We start from the raw sequence: 26830 nt of genomic DNA on the forward strand, positions 1-26830 counted from the left end.
ATTGTCACATGATTTCCTCTCAGTGTGCCTGTGTCTTCAAATGGCCATCTTCTTTTAAGGACACGAGTCAGATTAGGGGCCCATCTGACTCTAGAATGCCCTCATCTTAACTAATTAAATCTACAGTGACCCTATTTCCATATAATGTTACATTCGGAGATACTAGGGGTTAGAAATTCAACATATCTTTTTTGGGGGGAAACAGTGAAACCCATAACAGTGCTGTTGTCATACATTGTGTTTCCACGTATTTATAAACCCCACACTACGTTATTTTTGCTTTGAACAGTCAATTACATTTTAAGGATATTTAAATGAAAAGACAAAATGTCTTTATATCTACCCATATATTTCCCTTGTTTTTGCTCCTTTTATGTAGATCTGGGGTGGGGCTGAGGCTGAGCAGGCTTGGTGTATCCCCAGGCAGCGGCCTCCTGACCACCAGTGACGAGAGGGGCAGAGTGGCCCCAAGCTGGGTGTGCAGCCCACCACGGCCACACAGGCAGGGCACATGGGGCCCCTCCTCATCTCCTGTCTCTGCATTTAGGAGTAGCCCTCTGGGTACTGCACGTCTCAGGCGTTATCTTAACAGTGATGGTTTCCTACGTGGTGATCCCTCTTCATTTTTCTTTCCAGCTGAAATTAAAGGTTAATGAGAGGAAAGGGGCCCAGGCTGGACTTCAGGGAGCTGGAAATGTGCTGTTTCTCCACCTGGGTGCTGGTTGCACAGGTGTGTTCACTTTGGGAGAACTCACCTAGCTGCACACTTCAAATGTGTGTGCATTTCAGGATGTATGCTATACTTCATTAAAAAGTTAAAACACAAACAAGTTACAATAACTAAGGCTGAAAGAGAAGCTAAGGGGCTCTGCGTGTGGGAGTAAGTGGGCAGTCCCTTGGGCAGGAGCTGGGTCCTGGGCTGCTTGCTAGTGGCCAGCCTGGGGCGGGGGCTTAGCTCCCTGAGTGTATAGACAGGGACCTAAGACTCAAAGGGAATATCTGTGAAAGGACTCTGCCAACTGTAAAGAGCTGTGCACATGCCAGTGTGAACCCCCAAATGGCAGTTTGTATTCTGAATATTTGGGTCTTGGAGCTCATCTCAAAGAGCAGTAGTGGCAGCACTGGTTTTAGAAAAGAGTCGGCCTTGCAGCTGTTAGGTGTCTGAAGGCAGCAGCCGGGCCATTCCATATGCTGGCTTCTGCTTTGAGAAATGACTTGGAGTCAATCATCCCTGCTTTATGTTAAACTCAAATGTGCCCTGCATGCTTCTGTGTGTTATTACCTCCTCAGACTAACGAGTGGCTGGAGAGAGAGGAACTGGCTGCCTTCCCCAAAGCTGCAGGCCCCAGCAAGCTGCAGGCCCCAGCAAGCTGCCTCCTCCTGGCGTCTGCTGGGGGACCTGGAGCCACGCTCCTCCTCCATCACCTGTCTGCTCTCTCCTTGTATTTCCTTTCTTTTTTCCCCAAAATGAAAACTCTCTGATGCTTCTTTGTAATAGTAATACAAGTCATTGAAGGGGAAAATGTCAGAAATGCAGAAAGTGGTAAAGGAGAAACCAAAACCACTCACTAGCCTATTAAGGACAAGATAATCCCTCTCATCACTGACTGTGCTGGACGTTTTCTCTGGGTGCATGGAGGTATATTTTTCTTTTGCAAAGCTTCGCTCATTCTAAACATAGCCTGAATTATAACTGGCTTTTCTCACTCCTTAGCTGGCAGACGTTCTCAGCATCTCTTGTGCTCCTCTGACCGCTGCATGGTATTCTTTTGAAGAGAGGGACCACACTTCGCTTAACCAGTGCCTGTTGCCGGGTGCTGCCCATTCTTAACAGTGTGGTGAGCCTCCTTGCCCTTGGCAGGTGCTATTGATCGTTGCACTCTCCCTGGATAGGGTCTCAGAGTAATTGTTAAGGTCAAAGGTGAAGATCCATGCTAGCTTCTGCCTTCATGCCACCCATCAGTTGCTCTGGAGCGGGTCCTCAGGACCGTGGGGCATCCCCTCCTGCCCTCCTCTGCTCTCTGTATGGTTGGCCCACTGATCAGCCCTCCCTTCCTCCACTGTTCCACTCTGAGCTTCCCCCCACCCCTCCGCCCTCTTCTCCCTACAGTCTCCCTCATCTCAGTCAAGTCACGCAGGTGGCCAAGTGCCAACCTGAGTAGCTGAGTGTCCTTTTCCATCAGCCACCCCCTTGCCATCCAAACATCAGCATGGCCTGTGGGTGTCAACGTCCCAATCTGTCCAGAATGCAGCCACGTCTCTCCACCCCCTGATTCCAGCTCATCCCACAATCATGCCCATTCTTCACCCAGCAGAGACCCACCAGGGCCATCCCACAACACTTGACCAAACCTACCTCTTCCCCATCCCGTGCCCCATGGTGAGGATTCTCGTCACCCGCTCTAGCCACAGCGGCCTCGCTCTTCTTGGCTTGCTCCCTCCTCTGGGCCTTGGCACTTGCTGCCCCCCTACACAGCCCTTCTGCAACTCCCAGGATGTGCTTCCCATATCTGGTCCTTCCTGCCATTGAGTTCCAGGCCAGATGTCACCTTGGCACATCAGCCTGTGAACTGGCGTCATTAGATCCATTTTACAGAAGAGCATATGAGAGGGAAAGTGACCTCCCCAGGAACTCACAGCTAAGGACCAAACCCACATCTGCCCTGGTCAGCCTATGTGTAAAGCCAATGCACTTCCCACAGCCCACAGGGGTGGTGTACTCCAAAAACATGCCTGTCTTGAGAGCCTGGGGCATTAAGGTTCTTTCTATTGTATGTGCAGAAACTCAGCTTAAGCAGACGAAAACACAAAAAGAGAATGTATTTGCATGTGTAAATAAAAAGCCCAGGGGTAGACTTCAGGCATGGCTAGATCTAGGACACGGTCTCAGGCTCTCTGCCTGTTGGCTTTGCTTTCTCCACATGGGCTTCTTTTATAAGAAGGGTCTCAGCAACCTTGCACTTACCTCCTGTCCTTTACTTTCCCTAAGCAGAAGACAGAGTCTCTGCTCCCAAGACATTTATCTTGGGATAAATGTCCCAAGAACATTTATCTGTCTGGTGGCCCACCCAAGTGACATGCCTACCCACGAATCTATCCCAAAGTCTGGAGGTAGAATGCACCAAGTGGCCGGGCCTGAATCGCATGCCCATCCCAAAGCACTGTAGGCCAAGCTAGTTCCTATCCCACGTAGCCCCTAGGACCATGTGCCTTTAATACCACAGGCAAGAGAGAGAGGACAAAATGGGTTCTGTTGCCAGAAGGAGGAGTGGATGCTGGGTAGGCAGAAGCCACAGAGGCCCGTGACCTTGGGCAGCTACAGCAGGGCCAAGTATTGTTGTGGACCAGGAGGCAAACCGGGGTCTTCCTCTTGCTTACTGCGCCCTAGCCTCACTTGGTCCATGTACTGCTGCAGCCTGGCCAGAGGGATCGTGCAGACACTCATCTGAGGGCCTTTGCTGGGGCTGCTGGAACTGAGAAGAGGCTAAAAATGGAGCCAATTAACAGGCTGCTTCCTTAGGGAAACTGCTAGGTGAGCAGAGCATAAGCACTCAGTGAGTTCACCTTGAAATAAGTTACTAAGGCAGGCCAACCCCTGCACCAGGTAGGAGGTGGGCCTGGAGAGGGAAGGGATCAGGGCTGCTGAACCAGGGGCATTATGTGCAGACAGCCCCAAAGACATCCTTTCCTAGGAGGAATGTTTCTGGAAGTAACTCCAGTTGCTCTATGGCCCTTAGACTAGCATCACCCTCACTGCCCCTTACCTGGCCACTCCTTCTCTCGCTGACGGTCTCACCCCTCACAACTCGGTCCCGCACATGCTGGCGAAGTCACCATCCCTGGAATCTCCGCTTCTCTGCAGCCCCCTCCTCCAGGAGCAGATTGGGGCCAGGAGGATACTCACGTGGGACTGGCCTCTGCCAGGCCCTGACAGCTGCCATCACCAGAACAGTGATGTTTTCATAGTGTCTGTGTCTTATTTTGAAGAAAAGTATTAGTCCCAGAAAGCCAGGGCCCCCTGTCCACAGAGCAGCGTGACCCATCTGCACAAGAGGTGATTCCTCCCTGCCACATCCTGGCAAGTCCTGGAGGTGTGATAGGTGGTGCCTGGGCTGGCCTGGCGGCCCGTACAGAACCTGGAAGTCATTGTCCTGATGACAGGATTGACAGCCACTTAGGACAGGTCTTTGCAGGATTAAAGCAGCACTCAGCATGGCTGGACCATTCACTGCCCTCTCAGGCCCTCCATGGACTGGAGACCACAGCGAAAGTGTGCTGAGGGGAGGGCGTGGCCTGTGTGACCTCTGCCTCAAGGGCCACCTGCTGCTGGAGGGTGTCGCCAGCTGAGGCCCAAAGACATGGGTCCCTGTGGGTCTCAGGCATGTCAAGGAGGCAGCTTTGTTCGCCTAAGAGACCCCAAGATTTTAGAGGTCCTAAAATCCACCTCACCCGACAGCCATTGTCCTCAGGGACCAGCAATGCTGCGTCTTCAGGCTGGGCTGAGGATTGACTACAACAACATTTGTTCACTATTCAGTCACTGTTATGTGTTGACATGTTTATTTTAATGCATTTTAAAAAGCACACAGCACATTAGACCTATGAGTTCATAGATATTATTGCTACGAATGATGCTAATTTTAAAATGTGAATTGATATAAAGAACATGATTAAGTGAATAGCTGTGCAGAGAGTAGTCAGACCCAGAAATATCATGAAAGTGATCCTGGAGTGTGTCGTTCAACGAACGCTGAAATGAGCGGTTTCATTTCCTGAAGGTCCTGAGCCCAAGCCAGGCTCTTGGAGGGACCCAGGGGGCTGCACAGGGCAGGTGTGCGCAGGGGGCCCCACCCTTATCACCCTGCTGGTACCTGGCCTATCGGTGTCCCTAACCCTGTGAAGACTTCTCCTTCTGCTGGGTGTCCTCACCTCTCCAGCACTCCCTCTTGGGGATTCCACGCCCTGACACATGTGGCCCAGGGCCCAGCATGGAGGAAGTGGGGTGAGCTGGGTTCTTGGTCACACGCCGTGCCATGGCCTGGCTCCCCCAGCTCCCCACACTGCAGCGGCAAGTCACTCAACCAGGGTCACCTCACGTGAAACAGGGAGGATGAGAGCAGCGGCGTGGTGGGGGACAGAGACGATGAGGGATCCACGCAGTGGCTGAGCAGCGTGTCCGGGCTCCTGCTGTCGCTGTGCTTCCTGCTCCCACCGTCACTACTGCTACTGGTAGAAGGACTGGTGAATCCGTCGGAGGGAGAACTGGCTGTCCCCTTTCCGCCAGGGCATTGTTGGGCTTTCTTAATATTCACGTGTTTATTTTCAAGGATGTGTGTGTTAACCGTCTTTGGGCTGTGAGTTTGGCGCGTGGCGGCTGGTTCACACCTGTATCCTCCTGTCCACAAGTGAGGTGGTGCACTCTATCCACTTTATTAGGAAGCTCTGAGGGGGATGGGACTTGCCCGAGGGCTCCCAGATGGGTGGTGGTCTGTGGGTCCCCACATCTGGGACTCCTCTAGGTGAAGGATCTGGCTGGTTGAGCATTGGAACCACCCAGGCTGTCCACAAGCTGGGGCAAGGCCCAGGCATCTGCATTTTCCAGGAGCAACTCCAGTGACTTCCAGCCTCCCCCAGATGCTGAGAGCAGGGACAGATGTCCAGTGCCCACATCTGACCAAGATGGCCCTACCCCCAGTGTGGGAGGTCTCAGCCTCAGAGGCAGAGGCTCACTGCCTTCTGCAAAGGTGGCCATGGACAAGTGGCCTCTTACACAGGACTCAAGCTCGAACACCATTACCTCCTTTACTGTCTTTTAGGACAGTGGCTGGGGAGGCACTGATCTGCCTGGGCCCCCGGGGTTGACCATGCGCACTGGGGCAGCCTCTAGTGCCTGTGATCCAAGTAGCCCAACCATCCAGCCTGGGCTTTTCCCCACATGAGCCGCCTGGGGTCTATGTGTGGAGACCCTCCCAAGTCAGAATCAGTCCTGGCTGTGGGCTTCCCCGGACCCATTTCAGAAGTCAATAAAAGCCCGATATCAATTTGAATCCCTGGAAGGGGTGGGGGCCATCTTGGTCCCCCCCGTCTCAATCCAGCTGGGTGACCTAGCACAGGTCAGGCCCTCTCTCTGAGCCTCAGTTTCCCCTTCTGTGACAACCACAGAGCCCCTTCTGTGTCCCCTGCAGGTGACAGTCAAACTGCTTTTCAGCAAGCCTAGAGGGAACCAGATTCACAATTGTGTTTGTGCACATGCGGCATGGTGTTGGCCGTGGACAAGGTCCCCAGTGGTCCAGAGGCTACAGCCCAGGATGGGGAGTGACTCAGAATGCCGAATGGAGCCACCAGCTACGGGGCTCAGACACACACATACATCCTCCCAGCCTCTCTGACAAGGGCCTTTTCTCTGTCTACTCGACATTCCTGAGAGAAGCCAGAGAAAAACAGTATGTTTCTTTGTTTTATTATAACACTGATGACTTCATCTTCCCTTGCCTTCCCAGAAAAGACAATGACAAATTTGTTAAAGTTCAGCTGTGAGAGCCTCCTCTTATAGCAAGAATGAGAAGCATTTAAAAGCAGCTTCTTGCTTCTCGGAGTTATTTTCAGATAAGTGGCCCTGCTGGGTGTCACTCAGGCCCTACTTCTCCAGTTCCTGCCGTCCGTGGCGGGAGGGGAAGAGGTGGGAAGTCCACAGCGCCCTCCTAGGCATTCAGCTGCCCAGCTCTCTGGGACCATCCCACAGGTTTTAACTCCTTCCTCCAGATTTCCAAATTCAGGGAGAAATGATATGATTTCTCTGTTCATTAAGATTTTCCAGACCCTTAACAGACATCTCTAGCTAGAAGGAAACAGCCCCACGGAGTGATGTCCATGTGGCTTCCACAGGTACAGTCAGTGTGAGGGTCTGGTCTCCAGTGTGCCCCAGGACAGCAGGACCCCTGCCCCAGGGTCCCCTGAGGTGCCCAAACCCCAGGCGACCACAGAGGATTTAATCAGGCCAGGCAGAGCAGGGGCAGGCGGTTGATGGGGACAGTGAGGTGGTGGCATCCCCGGGTAGAGGGACAGGTGCCAGGCAGGAACACAGGCCTGATGTGGCTGGCTCTTCCGAGTTCTTGAGTGAAGGCAGAAATGCTGATTCTTATGAAAGCCCTTGTGTCAATAAGGTCAGCAAATTCACCGTTTAAAAGGGCAGGACACCTGGGCCTCTGCTTATCAACCTCAGGTGACCTACCTGGAGTGACCATTGAGCATGCACTTGGCCGGTGCCCGCCAAGACCAGTACCGGGGACAGAGGGGTGAACTGCACCCTCCCTGGCCACGAACAAGTAGGTGAGAGAGCCAGACGGGGGACACAAGCCCTGCCCAGGGACAAGTGTGCCCAGAGGACTGTGCGAAGGGCATGGGAGCCCAGAAAGGGAGCTCTGGCCACCAGCGGAGGGGATTGAGCCAGGCTCCCTGGAGGAAAGGACAGTGGGTTGAACTTCAGCCTTTGCCATCCAAGAAGAGCGTACCGCAGGTGCAAAGGCCTGGAGGCAGGAGGGTCCCGAGAGGTGGGAATGGAATGTTGGTGGGCAGGTGGGAGGGCTACAGGGTGAGAGGCCACACTTGTGGGGAGGAGATCCAGGGGGGCTCCAGCTCCATGGTGGGGCCTGGCAGGGATTCTAGAGAAAGGAGGAGGTGGGCCCAGTTCTTTTCAGGCTGGGGCAGGAAGGCCCTGGCTGGGCTTGACGGGAGGGTCTGAGAGGAACCAGTGGGCAGCAGAATTGTGCACACCCCAGACCGTCCGGACTGCTGGGGATCCCTGCACCTCCATGCCCCCACTTCCTTAGCCACCTCGTGATTCCTGGGCCCTGACCAGGATGGCATAAGGTGCATTTGGCCAGGCCCTGAGGTCTGAGAGAGGCCAGGATAACACAAGTGGCAGTGGAAGGCCGGGCAGCCTGGGCCAGGGGCAGGTCCTGCCTGAAGGAGGCAGGGGAGCAGGCTGGATGGCCTCCCAGCCATCTGAGCACGATAGGATCCTGAGTGCCCCTTGTCAGAGGTGGGCAGGACCACACCGATAGAGCACTGACTCTGCTCCTGACCCCAGTAGACCCACCTCAGGGGCCACTTTATAGATGTGGAAACTGAGGCTTATACAGGTGAGGGGACTGTCCCAGTGCCAGACGGTGAGGAAGAGCCCCCCCCAACCGCGTAGCTCACAGGGCACGTGCCCAAGCCTACCAGGCTTGCTTCCCCAGACACTCTGAAACGAATCCCAGAAGCCACAGGGATAAAAAAACAAAGGCTTTATTTTTGCCAACCATTTCCTATCCTTGAAAACGCCTGAGAGGTGTTTGTCAGGAGGTGCGGGTGACTCATGCAGACACTTGGAGATGCGATTAGCTATTTTTGCCTCAAACTCCAAGGAGATATGGGCAGCGTCCCTGCAGGTGCGCAGGCAGCCAGGGCTGACCCACAGCGGAGAGTCAAGGCAGTGGGTGCCGAGCACAGTGGACTAGACATTCCAAACGTTTTCAGCGTTAACAAAGACAAATCCCTCAGCCCAGAAGGCTGGCTCGGGTTTGCTGGGGTGTTGTCATCTCCAGGGTTATGTTGGGTTCCAGGGCCATGCAGGGTGGGGACCGTGGTCCTTGTTGATGTCCCCTTTCTTCCAGTCTTCAGTGTCTGAACATGAGGCTTCCCCTGCCCTGCCGCCTCCAGGTGAGCAGGCCCCAGGGCCCATGACCTCCTAGATGGCTCACACCTTCCAGATGCACCTGAGGCCTGCCTTTGGAGCTCAGCCGTGGAAGCTGAAAGTCCCAGGCTCTTGCAACTCAGAAGCCACAAAACCTGAGCTGAGAATGGTTTTCCTTCCCTGTAGCCCACTGGGTACTCCCTCCCCAAGGAGGTTAAAGAGGTGAGGATCCCACTCCTGGGCTGGAGGAGGGCCCCAGGATGCCTAGGATGGGGGCCATGGCCTGTGTCTCAAGGTGTGGCCCCTGTACCTGGAACCAGGACCATGGCCTTCTGACCCAGGCTGTCTCCAGCTCTCTGGGACTCAAAGGCCCCAATTTGGAGCAGCTCTACAGTGCTTATGAGAGCCAGTGCTTATGCCCAGCCTCTCGCTGGACAGGGGCCACAGAGAGGTGATCCTGACCCCACCCACTGGAGGGAGACACACACATCATAGCCTGAGGTGAGGCAGGGAGCCAAGAGCAGGGGGCCCAGCCTCGGGGCAGCTCCCACAGCTACCACCATGTTCAGGACTCAGCTCCGATGGTGTGGGGAGCAAGAGAGGGGCATGACCTAGCTGCTGGTGCAGCCCCTTTGGCTGCAGCACAGAGAGGGGCTCAGCTGAGGACTGGGGCCACAGGAGCCATCAGGAGGTTTGACAAGAGAGAAACCTGGGGACAGCTGACTCTGGTCAGTCACAAGAAGATGGTGAGCCTGACTGGGGTGGTGGCCTCCACGAGGACGAGGTGGCTGGGCCTGGGCAGGGCAGGCAGGGCTGTGCCTCTCAGCTGGTGGGTAGGGGTATCTAAAAGAATCTCAGCTGAGGAACACTTAGCGCTTTCATTCCTGGGTCCTTGATTCACACATCTCAGTGACAAATGTGTTTTTCACACAGTCTGATATTCATTGTCTGTGGTAAATAAGACACTTGTTTTCCCCTCACAAAACAAGCCACACTCCTCCCCGGCAGCTGTCGCCTGGCTGGCCAGCCCCATGAAGCAGCATGGTCACCACTGTCAGCCTCAGCCCCTGGCCAGGCACCACTAAGCACTTTCTCTGTCGTTGCGTCCAGTCACTGCCTAGTGACTGTCCGTTTGTTCATTCATTCATTCATTCAGCAAGTGCTGGCTGAGCCCTGTTCCAGATGTTGGGGGTGCAGCCATGAGTAGGACTAACAAAGCTGTGCCCCCAAGGAGCTCACGGTCCCATGGGGAGAACAGGAGACAAATAACACACACGATAGCTTCATGCCACAGGAATATGAAATGAGGTCCAGGGTGGAGAATGACTGGGCAGTGAATGCCATGTGGACCTGCAGTCATGGAAGGCTCTGATGGGAGGTGAGAGGGAGGCATCTGGGCGGAAGGGTGTTCCCAGTGGGGAACAGCGAGCACAGAGCCCCGAGGCAAGAATGAGTGCGGAGTGTGCAAGGGGAGAATTTAGGACTAGGTTGGAGTGGTGGGCTTGGAGCCCAGTCGGGGGGACCCCATGGCCATGAGAAGGACTTTAGAGGAGGGCTCAGCCATGTCATGGGATGTAGCCAGGGATGGTTCTGACCAGGTTCCAGTGCTGTCCTGGGCGCAGTTGCTCACAACCTCTCCAAGCTTATGTGGGCTTACCATGCCCATTGTTCATGGGGGGAAACTCAGGCTCAGGGAGGAGTCCACACACACCCTTGCAGCTCACGCCCACCTGCCACCCGCTCCCCCTATCCCAGCCTACCAGCCCTTTCCAAGTCTGTCTCTATAACCCCAGCTGCTCAGAGGACCCTTTCTTTACTCTGTTCCTCTAGTGGCCGCCTTCAAATGCATTTGGCCCCAGCCCCCTCTCTACTGCATTTTTTTTTTCAGTACGCGGGCCTCTCACTGTTGTGGCCTCTCCCGTTGCGGAGCACAGGCTCCGGGCGCGCAGTCTCAGTGGCCATGGCTCACGGGCCCAGCCACTCCATGGCATGTGGGATCTTCCCAGACTGGGGCACGAACCTGTGTCCCCTGCATTGGCAGGCAGACTCGCAACCACTGCGCCACCAGGGAAGCCCTCTACTGCATTTTTGAAGGCCTCTTCCAGGAGGGGACACTGCAGCTGGACCTTCAAGAGGAACAGAAGACGGGTCCTCTAAAATGGAGGAAACAGTTGAAAACCTGACTCAGTGGTGGGAGTGTGGATGCATGTTTGGGGCACAGCAGGCAGGCAGATACTGGTGTAGTCTTGCTTACTATTTTTTATAAAATCAACTCATTTATTAAAATGAAAGTATTCTGTAATGAAATTTTACATTCCTATCTAAATCACCAGTATCATTTCCCATCAATTGAAAGTGACCATAAAATTAATGTAATGAAAACAAACATTATTGAGTTTTAAAAAGAATAAAACTACAAAATGTAATATAAACACCAGCTTTCGGGTTCTAGGATAGTGTAAGCATACTCCATTCTATCTCTCCCACTGCAGCTTAAAATCTAACAGTACACATGGAGCAGCTAGAGGACTTTGAAAACTGAATAATAGCAGGCAGATTGGGGAAGAAAATCAGAATTTGAAGTACCACCTAACTGGCAGTGAGTGTACCATTTTTCCTCCACTGGTGTTTGCTATCCTGAACTCAGGGCAGCCTAAAACCTAAAAGGGACATCAACACTGACACAGAGAGCTTCAGGAGACACCCACTGGTTCTGGCTCAAGGAGCAAGTGAGAGGCCTCTTATTTCTGAGAGAACAGGAAAATCCATTTAAAAAATCTTTCCTGTGCTCTTTTATACTCCAGCTCACGAGCAATCCCACAAGACCACTTCTTGGACCCCACAAGAACCTAAAACTCTGAGGAAGGGGAACCTTTCTCTCTGAGCAGAGGAGCTGTTGTCCCACTGAAGGCAGGGTGAACCTGCCACTTTCCTATCTCTCTCTGTCCTCCTACCACTTAGCCATGAATGCAGGCATAGTCATAGGAAGTGCATAGCAGAACGGGGTAAGTAAAGCCCTAGATTTCTGCCTTGAAGACCAAAAAAAGGGAGCCCCAGGACACTGGAAAATACCATAGATTGTAGAAAGGGAGGAGGTCAGGAAAGCAACCTCATAAAGTTGTTTATGAACTCCTGGGCTCATACCCAAGCTGCACATGTGGGGATCTGACCCTAAAGAGCACATCATAGGCTTTGATAACCAAAGTACAAAGTAGACTATTGCCCACATCTCAGATTAGCCACTGCATGACATACAGATTTGAACATCAACTCAATGGCTTTGAAAATCAAACTAACATTAAAACCACAACCCCTTGTAATGAGGTGGAAAGACCTAGAGTCTGTCATACAGAGTGAAGTAAGTCAGAAAGAGAAAGACAAATACCGTATGCTAACACATATATATGGAATTTAAGAAAAAAAATGTCATGAAGAACCTAGGGGTAAAACAGGAATAAAGACACAGACCTACTTGAGAATGGACTTGAGGATATGGGGCGGGGGGAAGGGTAAGCTGTGACAAAGCGAGAGAGAGGCATGGACATATATACAGTACCAAACGTAAGGTAGATAGATAGTGGGAAGCGGCCGCATAGCACAGGGAGATCAGCTCGGTGCTTTGTGACAGCCTGGAGGGGTGGGATAGGGAGGGTGGGAGGGAGGGAGATGCAAGAGGGAAGCGATGTGGGAACAGATGTATGTGTATGACTGATTCACTTTGTTATAAAGCAGAAACTAATAATAAAAAAAAAAAGAAAAAAAAACCCACAACCCCATCAGAACAAGCCCAACTTTTGGAACAAGCCCAACTGGATCAATTGCCTGCTAAAACAGAAACATAAATATTCTCCATGGGATTTTTAAAAGAACCAGAATTTGTAAACATAGTATTCAAAATGTCTAGAACACCATCCAAAATTACTTGAGATGTGAAGAACTAGGAAAATTTCAACTCACATGGGAAGAGACAATGAATAGATGCCAGTGCTAAGATGAAACTTAGCAAATTCAAATGATCTGACAAAGACTTTAAAGCAGCTATTATAAAAATGCTCCAACAAGTAAGGGCAAACACTCTTGAAACAAATGGAAAGATAGAAAATGTCAGCAAAGAAATAAGAGATGTAAAGAACCAAATGGAAATCTTCGAACTGAAAAATGCCATAATAACCCAAATCTAGAAACTCACTGGAAGGGCTCAGTAACAGAATGGAAATGAGAAAGAATGATCAGTGATACTGAAGGTAGTTCAATAGAAATTATCCAGTCTGAACAACAGAGAGAAATTGAAAGAAAAATTAACAGAGCTTCAGGCATCTATGGAATAATAGCAAAATGTCTAACAGTTATGTCACTGGAGTCCCAAAAGGGCAGGAGAAAAAGTGTAATGCAGAAAAAGTATTTGAAGAAATAATGGCTGAAAACTTCTCAGTTTAATCAAAGATATAAATCCACATATTCAAGAACCCCAAAAACAAGGTGAATCCCAAACAGAGTAAAACACAAAGAAATTCATGCCCAGACACATCATAATGAAACCACTGAAAACTAAGCACAAAGAAAAAAAATCTTAAAAGCAGCCAAGAGAAATGATGCTTTACTTAGAAGGGAAGAGTGAGTCAAATGACTGTGGACTCCTCATTAGAAACCATAGAGGTCAAATAATTGGAACAACATTTTTTTAACGTGCTGAAAGAAAAGAACTGTCAAGCCACAATTCTAGATCCATTGAAAAGATCCTTCAGGAATGAAGATGTTCTAAGAAACACTCAGCTGAAAGGAAACTAAGAATTTATTGCCAATAGACCTGCACCTTTGCATTACTAAAGGAAGTTGCTCTGGTAGAAGGGAAATGATACCAGAAGGACACTTATAACATCAGGAATGAAGGAATAGTAACAGAAATAGATAAATACCTATATAAATACAACAGACTACTCTCCCTTTGAATCTTTAAAATATGTTTGGTGGTTGAAAACAACGATGATAACATTGTCAGATGTTGTTTTCAGTGTATGTAGATGTAGCATATAAGATGCTTACAATATAGAGGAGAGAGGGTAAAGCACCCTAGTGGTGACTAAGTTTTCTATATATCACTTGAAGTGGTGAAACATATTGATTCTAAATAGACTATGAAAAGTACCTACAAGCATACCTCATTTTATTGCACTTTGTAGTTACTGCATTTTTTACAAATTGAAGGCTTGTGGCAACTCTGTGTCAAGCAAATTTTCCAACAGCATTTGCTCACTTTGTGTCTCTGCAGTATATTTTGTTAATTCTCACAATATTCCGAACTATTTCATTATTCCTATAATTGTCAGGGTGGCCTGTGATCAATGATCTTTGATGTTACTACTGTAATTGTTTTGAGGCACCACGAACAGCATGCATAAAGGCAACAAATTTAATCAATACGCGTGTGTTCCGACTGCTCCACCAACAGGCCATTCCCCTGTCTCTCTCCCTCTCCTCCAGCCTCCCTATTCCCTGAAACACAACAGTATTGAAATTAGGCCAATTACAACCTTACAAGGTCCTCTAAGTATTCAATAAAAGGAAGAATCACATGCCTCTCACTTTAAATCAAAAGCTAGAAATGATTACACTGAGTGAGAAAGGTATGTCAAAAGCCAAGATAGGCCGAAAGCTAGATCTCTTGTGCCAAACAGGCAAGTAGTGAATGCAAAGGGAAAGTTCCTGAAGGAAATGAAAAGTGCTACTCCAGTGAACACACAAATGATACAAAAGTGAAACAGCCTTATTGCTAATATGGAGGAAGTTTTCGTGTTCTGGAGAGAAGATCAAACCAGCCACAACATTCCCTTAAGCCAAAGCCTAGTCCAGAGAAAGGCCCTAACTCTCTTCAATTTTGTGAAGGCTGAGAGGTGAGGAAGCTGCAGAAGAAGAGTTTGAAGCTAGCAGAGGTTGGTTTATGAGGTTTAAGGAAAGACACCATCTCCTTAACATAAAAGTGCAAGGTAAAGCAGCAAGTGCTGAAGAAGAAGCTCCAGCAAGCTATCCAGGAGATCTAGCTAAGAATAAAGGTGGCTACACTAAGCAACAGATTTTTAATATAGCTTTATATTGGAAGAAGGTGCCATCTAGGACTTTAATAGCTGGAGAGGACAAGTCAGTGCCTGGCTTCAAAGCTTCAAAGAGTAGGAGAAATTTCTCATTAGGGGCTAACTTTAAGATAAAGCCAGTGCTCATTTACCACTCCTCAAATCCTTGGGCCCTTAAGAATTATGCAAAATCTACTACAGAACTGCAGACGCAGAACCGCAGATACAGAGCGCTGACTGTAAAGTTAAATGTGGATTTTTGAGTGCATGGAGGGTCAGCACCGCTAACCCCTGGATTGTTCCAGGGTCAACTGTATAATGACATAGATAGGTTCAAAGAAAAAGAATGGGAAAGGACATACCATGAAAATACTAATCAAAAGAAACCTAGAGTAGCACTATTAATGACAGAATGAACTCCAGAAAAGCACCAAAGATAAAAAGGGACATTACATGATGATAAGAGGGTCATTTGCAAAGTGTACATAACAGTCCTAAATGTGTATGCTTCTAAAAGCAGAGCATCAAAATATATGAAGCAAAACTGACAAAACTGAAAGGCAAAATAGACAAATCCACAAATATAGTTAGGGACTTTAACACTTCTCTCTCACTAATCATGAGAACTAGTAGACAGGAATCAGCAAGGATACAGAACCAAACAACACCATCAACCAACTGGATCTAATTGACATTTTTACAACACTACCCAACAACAGCAGAATACACATTCTTTTCAAATGCACATGGAGTATTCACCAAGATAGACTATGTCGGATCATAAAATACACCTTAACAAATATAAAAACATTGCATTAATACAAAGTATGTCTTCTGACCATAAAGGAATTAGATTGGAAATCAAATATAGAACAATAACAGAATAATCTCCAAACACGTAGAAATAAAACAATACATTTCTAAATAATTCGTAGGTAAGAGGGGAGTCTCAAGGGAAATTAGAAAATATTTTTAACTGAATGAGAATGAAAATACAGTATATCAAACTTTGTGGGATATGCCTCAAACAGTACTTTAAAAAGAAATTGATAGCGTTAAATTCTCACATTAGAAGGGAAGAAAAGTCTTAAATAATAATTAAAACTTTCACCTTAAGACACTAGAAAAAGAAGAGCAAGATAGACCCAAAGCAGACAGAAGGAAGGAAATAATAAAGATAAATGTAGAAATCAATGACATTAAAAACATACTGTGGGGCTTCCCTGGTGGTGCAGTGGTTGAGAGTCCGCCTGCCGATGCAGGGGACATGGGTTCGTGTCCCGGGCCGGGAAGATCCCACGTGCTGCGGAGTAGCTGGGCCCGTGAGCCATGGCCGCTGAGCCTGCATGTCCGGAGCCGGTGCTCCACAACAGGAGAGGCCACAGCAGTGAGAAGTCCGCGTACCGCAAAAAAAAAAAAAAAAATACCGTGCTCATGGGTTGGAACACTCAACATAGTAAAGTTACCAGTTCTCCCCAAATTAATCTACAGATTTGCTACAGTTCCAGTCAAAATCCCAGCAGGGGTTTTTGTAGATACAGACAAGGTCATTCTAAAATGTATATGGAAAGGCAAAGGAACCAGAATAGTTTAAAACAATAAAATATTAGTAAAATCATAAATCTATTTATGACAATGCATGCCTGTAAAAAGTTCCTTAATGAGATAAGGGGAGCTGATCATCAAATGTCACTAATGAAATGCTGTTTGGCTTTGAGTTGCTCAGGGTGACACACAGGAGATCTAAGTCCAGAGGACAGTTCTGTTTTCGGCTCTGAGAATCTGAGACACCCACCTGGGTCTGCTCTGCATGGTGGCATGTGGACTGTGGTCCCTCCATCCACCACCCAGGACTGGGAATCCTCCAGGCTGGCAGCCAGAGCTTGGACCTGTACTGTGAGTGTCCCCTCTCCAGTCCTCAGTTTCTCCATCTCCTGGTGCAGCTGGATTCTCGCCCAGCACTTTGAGACTCAGAGATGAATTTCCAGCTTCTGCGTGGGACCTCTGTAGCCCAGAAAGATGGAGGGATCTGGTGTCTAGAGGCACATCATCCTGATTTTCAGAAAGAAGGCAGGACCTGTGGGCAGGAAGCTGTTGACTTTGGACAGTCCTCTTGCCCCTGTGCAGACCAGAGCTAGACAAGGTCAGGTACCTTCCCACCCCACTCCCCTTAGTTCAGTGAGGAAATGAGGCCCAGAGAATGGAAGCATTCTGTCCCAGGCTATACCACAGGTCAGTGGCCAGATAGGACCAGACTCTAATAGCCATCTATCTGCTCACTCATTTCTTCGTTTAAATGTGTTTTGGGGTAACTACCATGTGCCTAAGCACAGTCCACGCACTGGGGATGCTTCAGTGGACATGAGAGACCATGTTCCAGGGCTCCTGATCTTGTGGGGAAACAGAGGAGAAATAAGTAAACAAACAGACATGAGAATTTCAGTAGGTATCAAAGACTGTGAGAAAATAGCCCTGGTGATGCAATGTCTAGGGGCCTCCAAAGGAGGTCTGCATGATGTGATCTGAGATCTGGTGTGTGTCTCTCCTTTGCTCACACTCACAACACCCCCAGCACCAGCTGGGTGTCCTACAATTCAGAGTTGTTTCCTAAGCACTCTTCTCAAGAAGCTATTGGAGGACGAGCTCCATCGAAATGAAAGAATAAACCAGAAAAGAAGAAGACATGAGCTACAGAAAGCAGGAGACCCCACACAAAAGACATGACAAGGGAATCATCCTTTGGAGGATGGTGAAAATGATTCCAGGATAGCAGCTCTGCACCACACGTGGAGGGCAGCTCAGCCACACTGCATCAGGGCAACACAAGAGACAAAGTGTCATCATTAAGACCCCCCTTCCATCAGGCCATCTTCTCAACCCAAGGACAGAACGCCCAGGAGAACTTGAGCCAGATTCTCATCAGTACTTGGCTTGTCTTGACCATGTGCTGATGAGGGTCTCTCCCCTCAGGCTCTGCTGAGGACACGCATATCACTCACAGAAGTTTCCAGCTTTTCCCTGAGAGCGGGAGGTAGACCACGGTGGGCTCGGATATAGAAAGGACAGAGCAGCCCACTCTCGCTGACCGGACTTCTGCTGCATGTCCAGCGCCTGCTCTACACCTCAGTCTTGCCAGGCACCCGACCGTGGAGAGCCCAGTGTTTTCCAAGACTCACTTATGACCTTGCTCGTGAGATCCCCAGAAAGGGGCTTGTCACCTCTCAGAGAAGCGGAAGTCAGACCAAGACTGCTCCACTCACCTCCTCCTGGAGCCTCTGCCCAGCGGGGACAGTGCTGCCCACTCCTTGCATGGCTGGTGTGTGCTTGCCCTTGAATTTCAAGACTAAGAAGTATGTTTCTTGGGATAGATACACAAGTAGACCTATGAAGAAAAGCAAGGGAACAATTAGCACAAAAGTCAAGATGGTTATTGCCTAGAGGTTAGGGAGTAAGGAGTGGATTCATCAGGGAAAGTACGTAAGGGATTTTAAGGTACTGGTAATTCTCTTTTTCTTAGCCTGGGTAGAAGTTCACAGATGTTCATTCGTATTGTTTTAATAATAATAATAATAATAATTCTTTTTTTTTACATCTTTATTGGAGTATAATTGCTTTACAATGGTGTGTTCGTTTCTGCTTTATAACAAAGTGAATCAGCTATAAATATACATACGTTCCCACATCTCTTCCCTCCTGCGTCTCCCTCCCTCCCACTCTCCCCATCCCACCCCCCTAGGTGGCCACAAAGCACCGAGCCAATCTCCCTGTGCTCTTATTTAAATTATAGGTGTGTTCATAGAATCTTTTGTGTTTAGTTTCTTTTTTAAGTGAAGAGAGGAAAAAGTATCAAGGGAACGTCTCTCTGTGGTGGTCGCCAAGCAAGGCCCCATACTTACTCTGATTGGATAACCTGGGTCCCTCGCTCAGGGGTGAGAGGAGGGGATGTTTCATTTTCATTTGCCAGGACCCAGTTTACCACCCGCCCCAAGCCCACCTAAGCAGGGTTCCAGCCAGTGGGGAGAAGTGGTTCCTGGAAGTAAGGAAGCATGGCAGTTGGAAGGGTAAAATAAAACCCCTTCACTGTGGTTTGGGGGAGCAACTGGGCAGTATAGTTTGATTCGCTTGTAAGGACTGGTGTCTTTCAGCCCAGTCTTGCTCCTTCTAGAAGTGCGTCCTCAGGAAACAATCAAGGATGTGGACCAAGAGTAAGGGACTGACTGGATGGATTATGGAGCGAGAGAGAGACCAATTTTCCCTCTTTGAAGAGCTCTATTTTACTTACTGACCTGTGGTGGGTCTTGGTGCTGTCAACCTGCACTCAACAGATTGCCTGCAAGCTGGGCCCTAGGATCTCAGAAACCCGAGCTTCCCAAGATATGGAAGCAGCAGGCTCTGTCAGCAGGAGCTGAGGGCCATATGGAGCACAAAAATAACCCATGCCAGTCCTCCCCTCACAGCCAAATCTGTTGGATGGCCTCCCAAAGGCAAGGCCAGGCTAGGCATGTGCCACCTCTGCACTCAGTTCTGAGGGAGACCCTAGCACCCCCACGGTATCCCTTCAGACAGTAGGAAACAGGGAGGAGCCCTTCATGGGACCCAAACTGGAATGAGATGAGTGTCTCAGCTCCAGGCTTTGTTAGGGAGGGAGGGGAGGAGGACCACAGAGTTTTTTGGGCCCTGAACAAATGCCGCCACTGCTCAGAGCAGCCAAGCATGAGATGGCATGGTTCAGGCCCCTACCCTTGGACCCTTTCCTCCTCTGAGGTTCCAGTGAGGGTGGGGGAAGGGCTTGGCCATGGGCTGAAACCTCCTCTTCAGCTGAGTCCATTAGGGGCTGCTCAGGGGGCTTCCTGCCTCCTGGAGGCTGGGCCATGTTGGGATTCCCAGTAATCAGGCTGCCCTCCTCAAGCTCTCAGCCCCTGAGCCCAGCTACCCTGCTGAATCTCTGGGCCATGTCTGTCTTCCGTTCAGCATTTACCAGTTTCCTTCCCAGGGCCAAGGATAGGAGCTGGGTCTGGAGTCTGGGATCTGGGTAATAGTCACCAGCTAGTAACCTTGTCCACTCCACTTTACCATGTAGGACCCAGGTTTCCTCATCTATGAAGTGGGCAATCATTCCCATATGGTCGTTTTAAGGATTAAGTGACATGTGAGAACAAAAGACACATGAAACGTGATACAGAATCTGTTTCTTCTTGAAATGAAACCCCTGGGGGTCAGAACCTGTCTGGGTCACATGGGGCAAGTACTTCATCCAGGACCCTTGGAAACAGCCCCCAATTTAGCTCCCCTTCCCCTAAGGGCACAGAGACTGTTCCTATTCCTGCAGAAGCAGTCCCAATCAAAGATGCCCATTCAACTCTCTCAATCATGCCTCGGGCCAGCTGAGGCTCCAGATGCCCTACCTGGGGAGCAGGTCTTGCCTGGACCCTGTGAGAAAAGCTTGGAATTTAGGCCTCTTCTCAGAGCTTCTGGTGGCCCTGCACAGATAGAAGTAAAACCGAAACGTGGTCTCTGAAGAGGCCATCTAGACAGGGAGCTCTTTCTCATGGCAGGGGAAGGAGGATGCCTGGGGCTTCCAGGACACACACAGATTCAGGAACGGTGTGTGGCCCCAAACCCTCCCAAAAAGTTGCAAGGGGAGTAGAAGCATCATCATAGAAGGGCTCTCATCTCTGTCCCAGAGCATACCTGTCCCTGATGGAGAGATGGAACAATGTAAGATGTTTATCCCCACTAGTATTGTTTTTGCAAGAGTTTTGTCCAATACACTATGACAAGAAAAGGGAGTGAGGTTTCACCACCAGAAAGGAAAAAATGAAATTACTATTAATTGTAGACATGATTGGTTTCTGGAAAACCCAAGACTATTAGAACTAATGAGATATAAAAATCCATATACAAAACCCCATAGCAGGGACTTACCTGGTGGCACAGTGGTTAAGTATCTGCTTGCCAATGCAGGGCACACGAGTTTGACCCCTGGCCCAGGGAGATTCCACATGCTGCGGAGCTACTGAGCCCGCATGCCACTACTACTGAAGCCCGCATGCCTAGAGCCCGTGTTCCGCAGCAAGAGAAGCCACCGCAATGAGAAGAGCAGCACCACAACAAAGAGTAGCCCCCACTCGCCACAACTAGAGAAAGCCTGTGTGCATCAACGAAGACCCAACACAGCCAAAAATAATAAATAAATAAAATAAATAAATTTATAAAACAAAAAAACTAAACAAACAAAAACCCAATAGCAATACCCAGTTAAAGATATAACGGGGGGACATCAGGGAAGATAGTGGCATAGGAAGTACCAGGATTCCATCTCCACCTAGATGACAGTTGAACTAACAGAATCTGTCTAATGTAATTATTTCAGCACTCTGGAGTCTATTTAAAGGCTTGCAGCTCCCAGAGGAAGGCTTAAGCAGTAAATCTCAGTTAATTTTGGTCAGTTTCAGGTCTGAGCATGGTAGTAGCATCCTCCACCCTTCAGCCTCAGGGCAGGCAGCCATGCACATATTCCTGGGGCAGCTTGCACACAGTTTATGGGAGCCAAGGTGGGCAATAATGCCCTTGTTCTCCAAATATCAGAGATCTGGTTTCTTATACCTATTGCTTCTGATCATGGAGGCGCAGATACAGAAGCAGGCCACCATAGTTGCAATTCTTGCTGGCTGAATAGGCTTTAGGGGATTTAAAGGCCCAGAGTCTGGTTCCCCCTCCATTCTTTTTTCTCTTTTTCCCCTCTTGAGAGCCAAACATTTAAGGATTAGGACTTTCAAAAACAACCACATATAGGGGAGAATTTCTAAAGTTACTGAACATGCCTATGGAAAGGTGCAGGCTCGTAAAATATCCAAAAAGATCTTAATTTTACATGTTAGGCTGATCCCAGCACAAAGGCACACTGAAGAATTTTTTTTTAATCCTGAGGAAATCTTATTTCCAGATTTTAGTTACTACTTTATAAGAGTCAAACGTCCAGTGTTCAACAACAACAAAATATCATAAGGCATACAAAGAAACAGGAAAGTATGGACCATTGAAAGGAGAAAAAATCAACATAAACCATCCCTGAGAAAGACCAGATGATGGACTTATTAGACAAAGATGAGGTGACCAGTTGAGAAAACTATGCATGAACAAAATAGAAATATCAATAAAGAGATGGAAAACATAAAAAAGAACAAAAAAGGAATTTTGGAGCAGAAAAGTACAATACCTGAAATGAAAAATTCACTAGATATATTCCAAAGCAGATTTGAGCAGATAGAAGAAAGAATCAGTGAACTTAAAGCTAGGATGATTGAAGTTATTGAGTCTTAAAAACATAAAGAAAAAATACTGAAGAAAAGTGAACAGAGCCTAAGGAGCCTGTGGGACACTAATAAGAAAACAAACATACATGTTGTGAGACTCCCAGAAGGAGAGGAGAGAGAGAAAGGAGTGGAGAGATTGTTTGAAGAAATGATGGTTGAAAACTTCCCAAATTTGATGAAAAACATGAATATAAACATTCAAGAATCTCAACAAACTCCACGTAAAATAAACTCAAAGAGAACCACGATGAAACACATTGTAATCAAATATTGAAAGATAAAGACAAAAAGAATATGGAAGGCAGCAAGAGAGAAGCAAATTGTCACATACAAGAGAACCTCAATAAGATTACTGGCATTTTTCTCACCAGAAACCTTTGAGGCCAGAAGGCAATGGGTTGATATAGTCAAAGTTCTGCCAGTAAAAACATTACCAACCAAGAATTCAATATACAGCATAACTATCCTTTAAAAATGAGGGAGAAAAAAAAATGTGGGAGAAATTAAGATATTCCGAGATAAACAAAAGCTGAATGTTTTCATTATACCAGAACAAGAAATACTCAATGGAGTCCTTTAAGTTGAAACAAAAAGACACTAATCAGTAACTCAAACCCATATGAAGAAATAAAGATCTCTAGTAAAGATATATACATGGGCAAGTATAAAAGTTAGTATTATTGTAACTTTGGTTTGTAACTCCACTTTTTGTTTTCTACATGATTTAAGAGACTAATGGATTTTTTTAAAAAAAAATAATTATTAGCCTTTGGCACTAACTGCATAAAGGCATGGTTTTGTGACCTCAATAACTGAAACAGTGTAGAGACAGAATGGTATAGGAACAGAGTTTTTGTATGCTATTAAAGTTAAGCTAGTATAAATTCAAACTAGAGTGTTATAACTTTAGGATGATAAATGTAATCCCCATGGTAACCACAAAGAAAGTAACTATGGAATATACACAAAAGGAAATTGGAAAATAATTTAAATGTTTCACAATAAAAATTTAAACACAAAAGAAGACAGTAATACAGGAAATGAGGGACAAAAAGCTATAAGGCATATAGAAAAAATAGCAAAACATCAGAAGTAAATTCCCCTTAACAGTTATTATTTTCAATCTAAATGGATTAAACTCTCCAGTCAAAAAGAGATTGGCAGAATGGATTTTAAAAAATGATTGAACTACGTGCTGTCTACAAGAGACTCATTTCAGATTCAAAGACATAAATATGTTAAAAGTAAAAGGATGGAAAAAGATATTCCACTAACCAAAAGAGAGTGGGGTGGCTATACCAATAGCAGAAAATAAACTTTAAATTTAAAAAGGTTACAAGAGATAAGGAAGGACATCATATATTAATAAAAGATTCATTACAGCAAGATATAGCAATTATAAACATTTACATAACTGTAAAACAGACCATCAAAATATATGAAGAAAAAAATTACAAGACTTAAAGAGCCAGATAGTTCTACAATAACAGTTGCAGACTTTAATACCCCACTCTCAATAATGGATAAAACAATCAGACAAAAGGTAAGTAAAGAAATATAGGATTTGAAAAACACAATGAGCCAACTAGATCTACAAGACATATACAAAACACTCTATGCAACAATAGATTACACATTCTTCTCAAGTGGACAGGGGACATTTTCCAGGATAGACCATATAATGGGCCACAAATCAAGTCTCAATATATTAAAAAAGATATCTATCATACAAAGTATCTTCTCCAACCACAACAAGGATGAGTTAGAGGTCAACAATAAAACGAAAACTAGAAAATTCACAAATTTGTGGAAACTAAACAATGCACTCTTAACCAATGATTCAAAGAAAAACTCATAAAGGAAATTAGAAAACCCTTAGAAACAAATGAAAATGGAAACCCAACATACTAAAACTTATGGGTTGCGGTGAAAACAATGTTAAGAGAGAAGTTTATAGCTATAAACACATTAAAAAAGAAGAAAGAGGGCTTCCCTGGTGGCACAGTGGTTAAGAATCTGCCTGCCAATGCAGGGGACACGGGTTCGAACCCTGGTCTGGGAAGATCCCACATGCCACAGAGCAACTAAGCCCATGTGCCACAACTGCTGAGCCTGCGCTCTAAAGCCCACGAGCCACAACTACTGAGCCCACGTGCCACAACTATGGAAGCCCTCATGCCTAGATCCCATGCTCTGCAATAAGAGAAGCCACTGCAAGGAGAAGCCCGTGTACTGCAATGAAGAGTAGCCCCCCCCCAGCCAAATCTAGAGAAAGCCTGCACTCAGCAGTGAAGACCCAATGCAGGCACAAATAAATAAATGGATTTTTTTAAAAAAAAAAAAAAGAAGAAAGATCTCAAATCAACAAGGAACTAGAAAAAGAAGAGCAACCTAAACCCAAATCTAGCAGAATGGAGGAACTGATGAAGATTAGAGAAGAGATAAATAAGATATAGAATAGAAAAAATATACAGAAAATCAATGAAACCTAAAGATAGTTCTTCAAAAAAGATTAACAGAATTGACAAACTTTTAACTAGATTGACAATAAAAAAAGAGAATTAATTACTAAAGTTAGAAATGAAAGTGGGAACATTATTTCCAATTCTACAGAAGGATTATAAGAAAATACTATGAACAATTGTATGAGAAAAAATTAGATAACCTCGATGAAATGTGCAATTCCTAGAAACACAAAACCTACCAAGATTGAATCACAAAGAAATAGAAAGTCTAAATAGACCTATAACTAGTAAGGAGATTGAATCAGTAATCAAAATCCTCCTGACAAAGAAAAGCCCTGGAGCTGATAGCTTCACTGGTGAATTTCTACCAAACATTTAAAGAAGAATTAACCCCAATCCTTCTCAAACTTTTCTCAAAAAGTAAAGAGAGAACACTTTCTAACTCATTCTATGAGACCAGCATTGCCCTGATATGAAAGCCAGACAAAGACACTGCAAGAAAAGAAAACTATAGACCAATACTCCTCATGAACATCGATGCAAAGATCCTCTACAAAATACTAGAAAACTGAATTCAGCAGCATATTAGAAGGACCAAGTGGGATTTATTCTTAGAATTCAAAGATGGCTCAACCTATGAAAATCAATTAATGTAACACATCACATTAACAGAAAGAAGGAAAAAATCGTCTGATCATTTCAATTGATGCAGAAAAAGAATTTGAAAAAAATTCAGTACCCTTTAATGATAAAAACACTCAACAAACCAGGAATAGAAGGACACTACCTCAACATAATAAAAGCCATACATGAAAAACCCACAGCTAACATTATACTCACTGGTGAAAGACTGAAAGCTTTCCCCCTAAAATCAGGGACAAGACAAGGATGCCTGTTTTTGCCACTTCTATTCAACATAGTGTAAAAAGCTCTAGCCAGAGCAAGAAAAAGAAATAAAATGCAACCAAATTAGAAAAGAAGTAAAATTAGCTGTTTGCAAACGAATGACCTAATATATAGAAAACCCTAAAGATTACATACAAAAAACAATACAAAACTGTTAGTACTAATTAACAAATTCAGCAAAGTAGCAGACTACAAAATCAACACCAAAAAATTAGCTGTGTGTCTATATACTAACAATGAACAATCCAAAATGGAAATTAAGAAAACAACTCCATTTACAATAGCATCAAAAAGAAGAAACTTAGAAACTTACACTTAAGAATCAATTTAGCCCAGGAGGCAAAACACTTATACCCTGAAAACTACAAAACATTACTGAAAGAAATAAGAGAAGACACCAATAAATGGAGACAACCTGTGTCATGGATTGGAAGACTTAACATTGTTAAGATGTTAACACTTTTCAAAGCAATCTACAGATTTAATGCAATCTCTATCAGAATTACAATTGGGTTTTTGGCCAAGGTAGAAAACTCCATCTAAAGTTTATATGGAATCTCAAAGGACCCTGAATAGCCAAAACAATCTTGAAATGGAAAAACAAAGTTGTAGGATTTGCATTGCACTTCCTGATTTCAAACTTAATACAGAGCTACAGTAATCAAAACAGTGTGGTATTACCATAAAGACAAACATATAGACCAATGGAATAGAATAGAAAACCCAGAAATAAATGCCAGTGTGTAGAATCAAATTATTTTTGACAAGCGTGCCAAGACCATTCAGTGGGGAAAGAAAAATCCTTTCCCAAACAGTGCTGGGAAAACTGGATATCCACATGTCAAATAATGAAGTTGGACCCTTTCCTAACACCATATACAAAAATTAATGCAAAATGGATCAAAGACCTAAACATAAGAGCTGAAACATTGGAAGAAAACATTGGAAAAAAACTTTATGCCATTCCATTTGTCAATGGTTTCTTATATATGACACCAAAGGCACAGGCAAGAAAGGAAAAAAATAGATGAATTGGACCTCACCCAAATGAAAAACTTTGGTGCATCAAAAGACACTATCATCAGAGTAAAAAGGCAACCCACATAATAGAAGAAAATATTTACAAATCACAAAGCTAAGAGGGATTAATGTCTGAACTACATAAAGAACTCCTAAAACTCAACAACAATAAAAACAACTCAATACAAAAATGGGCCAAGGACTTGAATAGACATTTCTCCAAAGAAGATGTATATGAATGGCCAATAAGCACATGAAAAGATGCTCAGCATCACTGATCATTAGGGAAATACAAATCAAAACCACAATGAGATACCACTTCATGCCCTAATGGTGGCTACCATCAAAAATAAAGAAAATCGGTATTAGCATGGATGT

This window comes from Mesoplodon mirus, assembly GCF_964341445.2.
Source record: "Mesoplodon mirus genome assembly, chromosome: 5".
In the NCBI taxonomy this organism is placed as follows: domain Eukaryota; kingdom Metazoa; phylum Chordata; class Mammalia; order Artiodactyla; family Ziphiidae; genus Mesoplodon; species Mesoplodon mirus.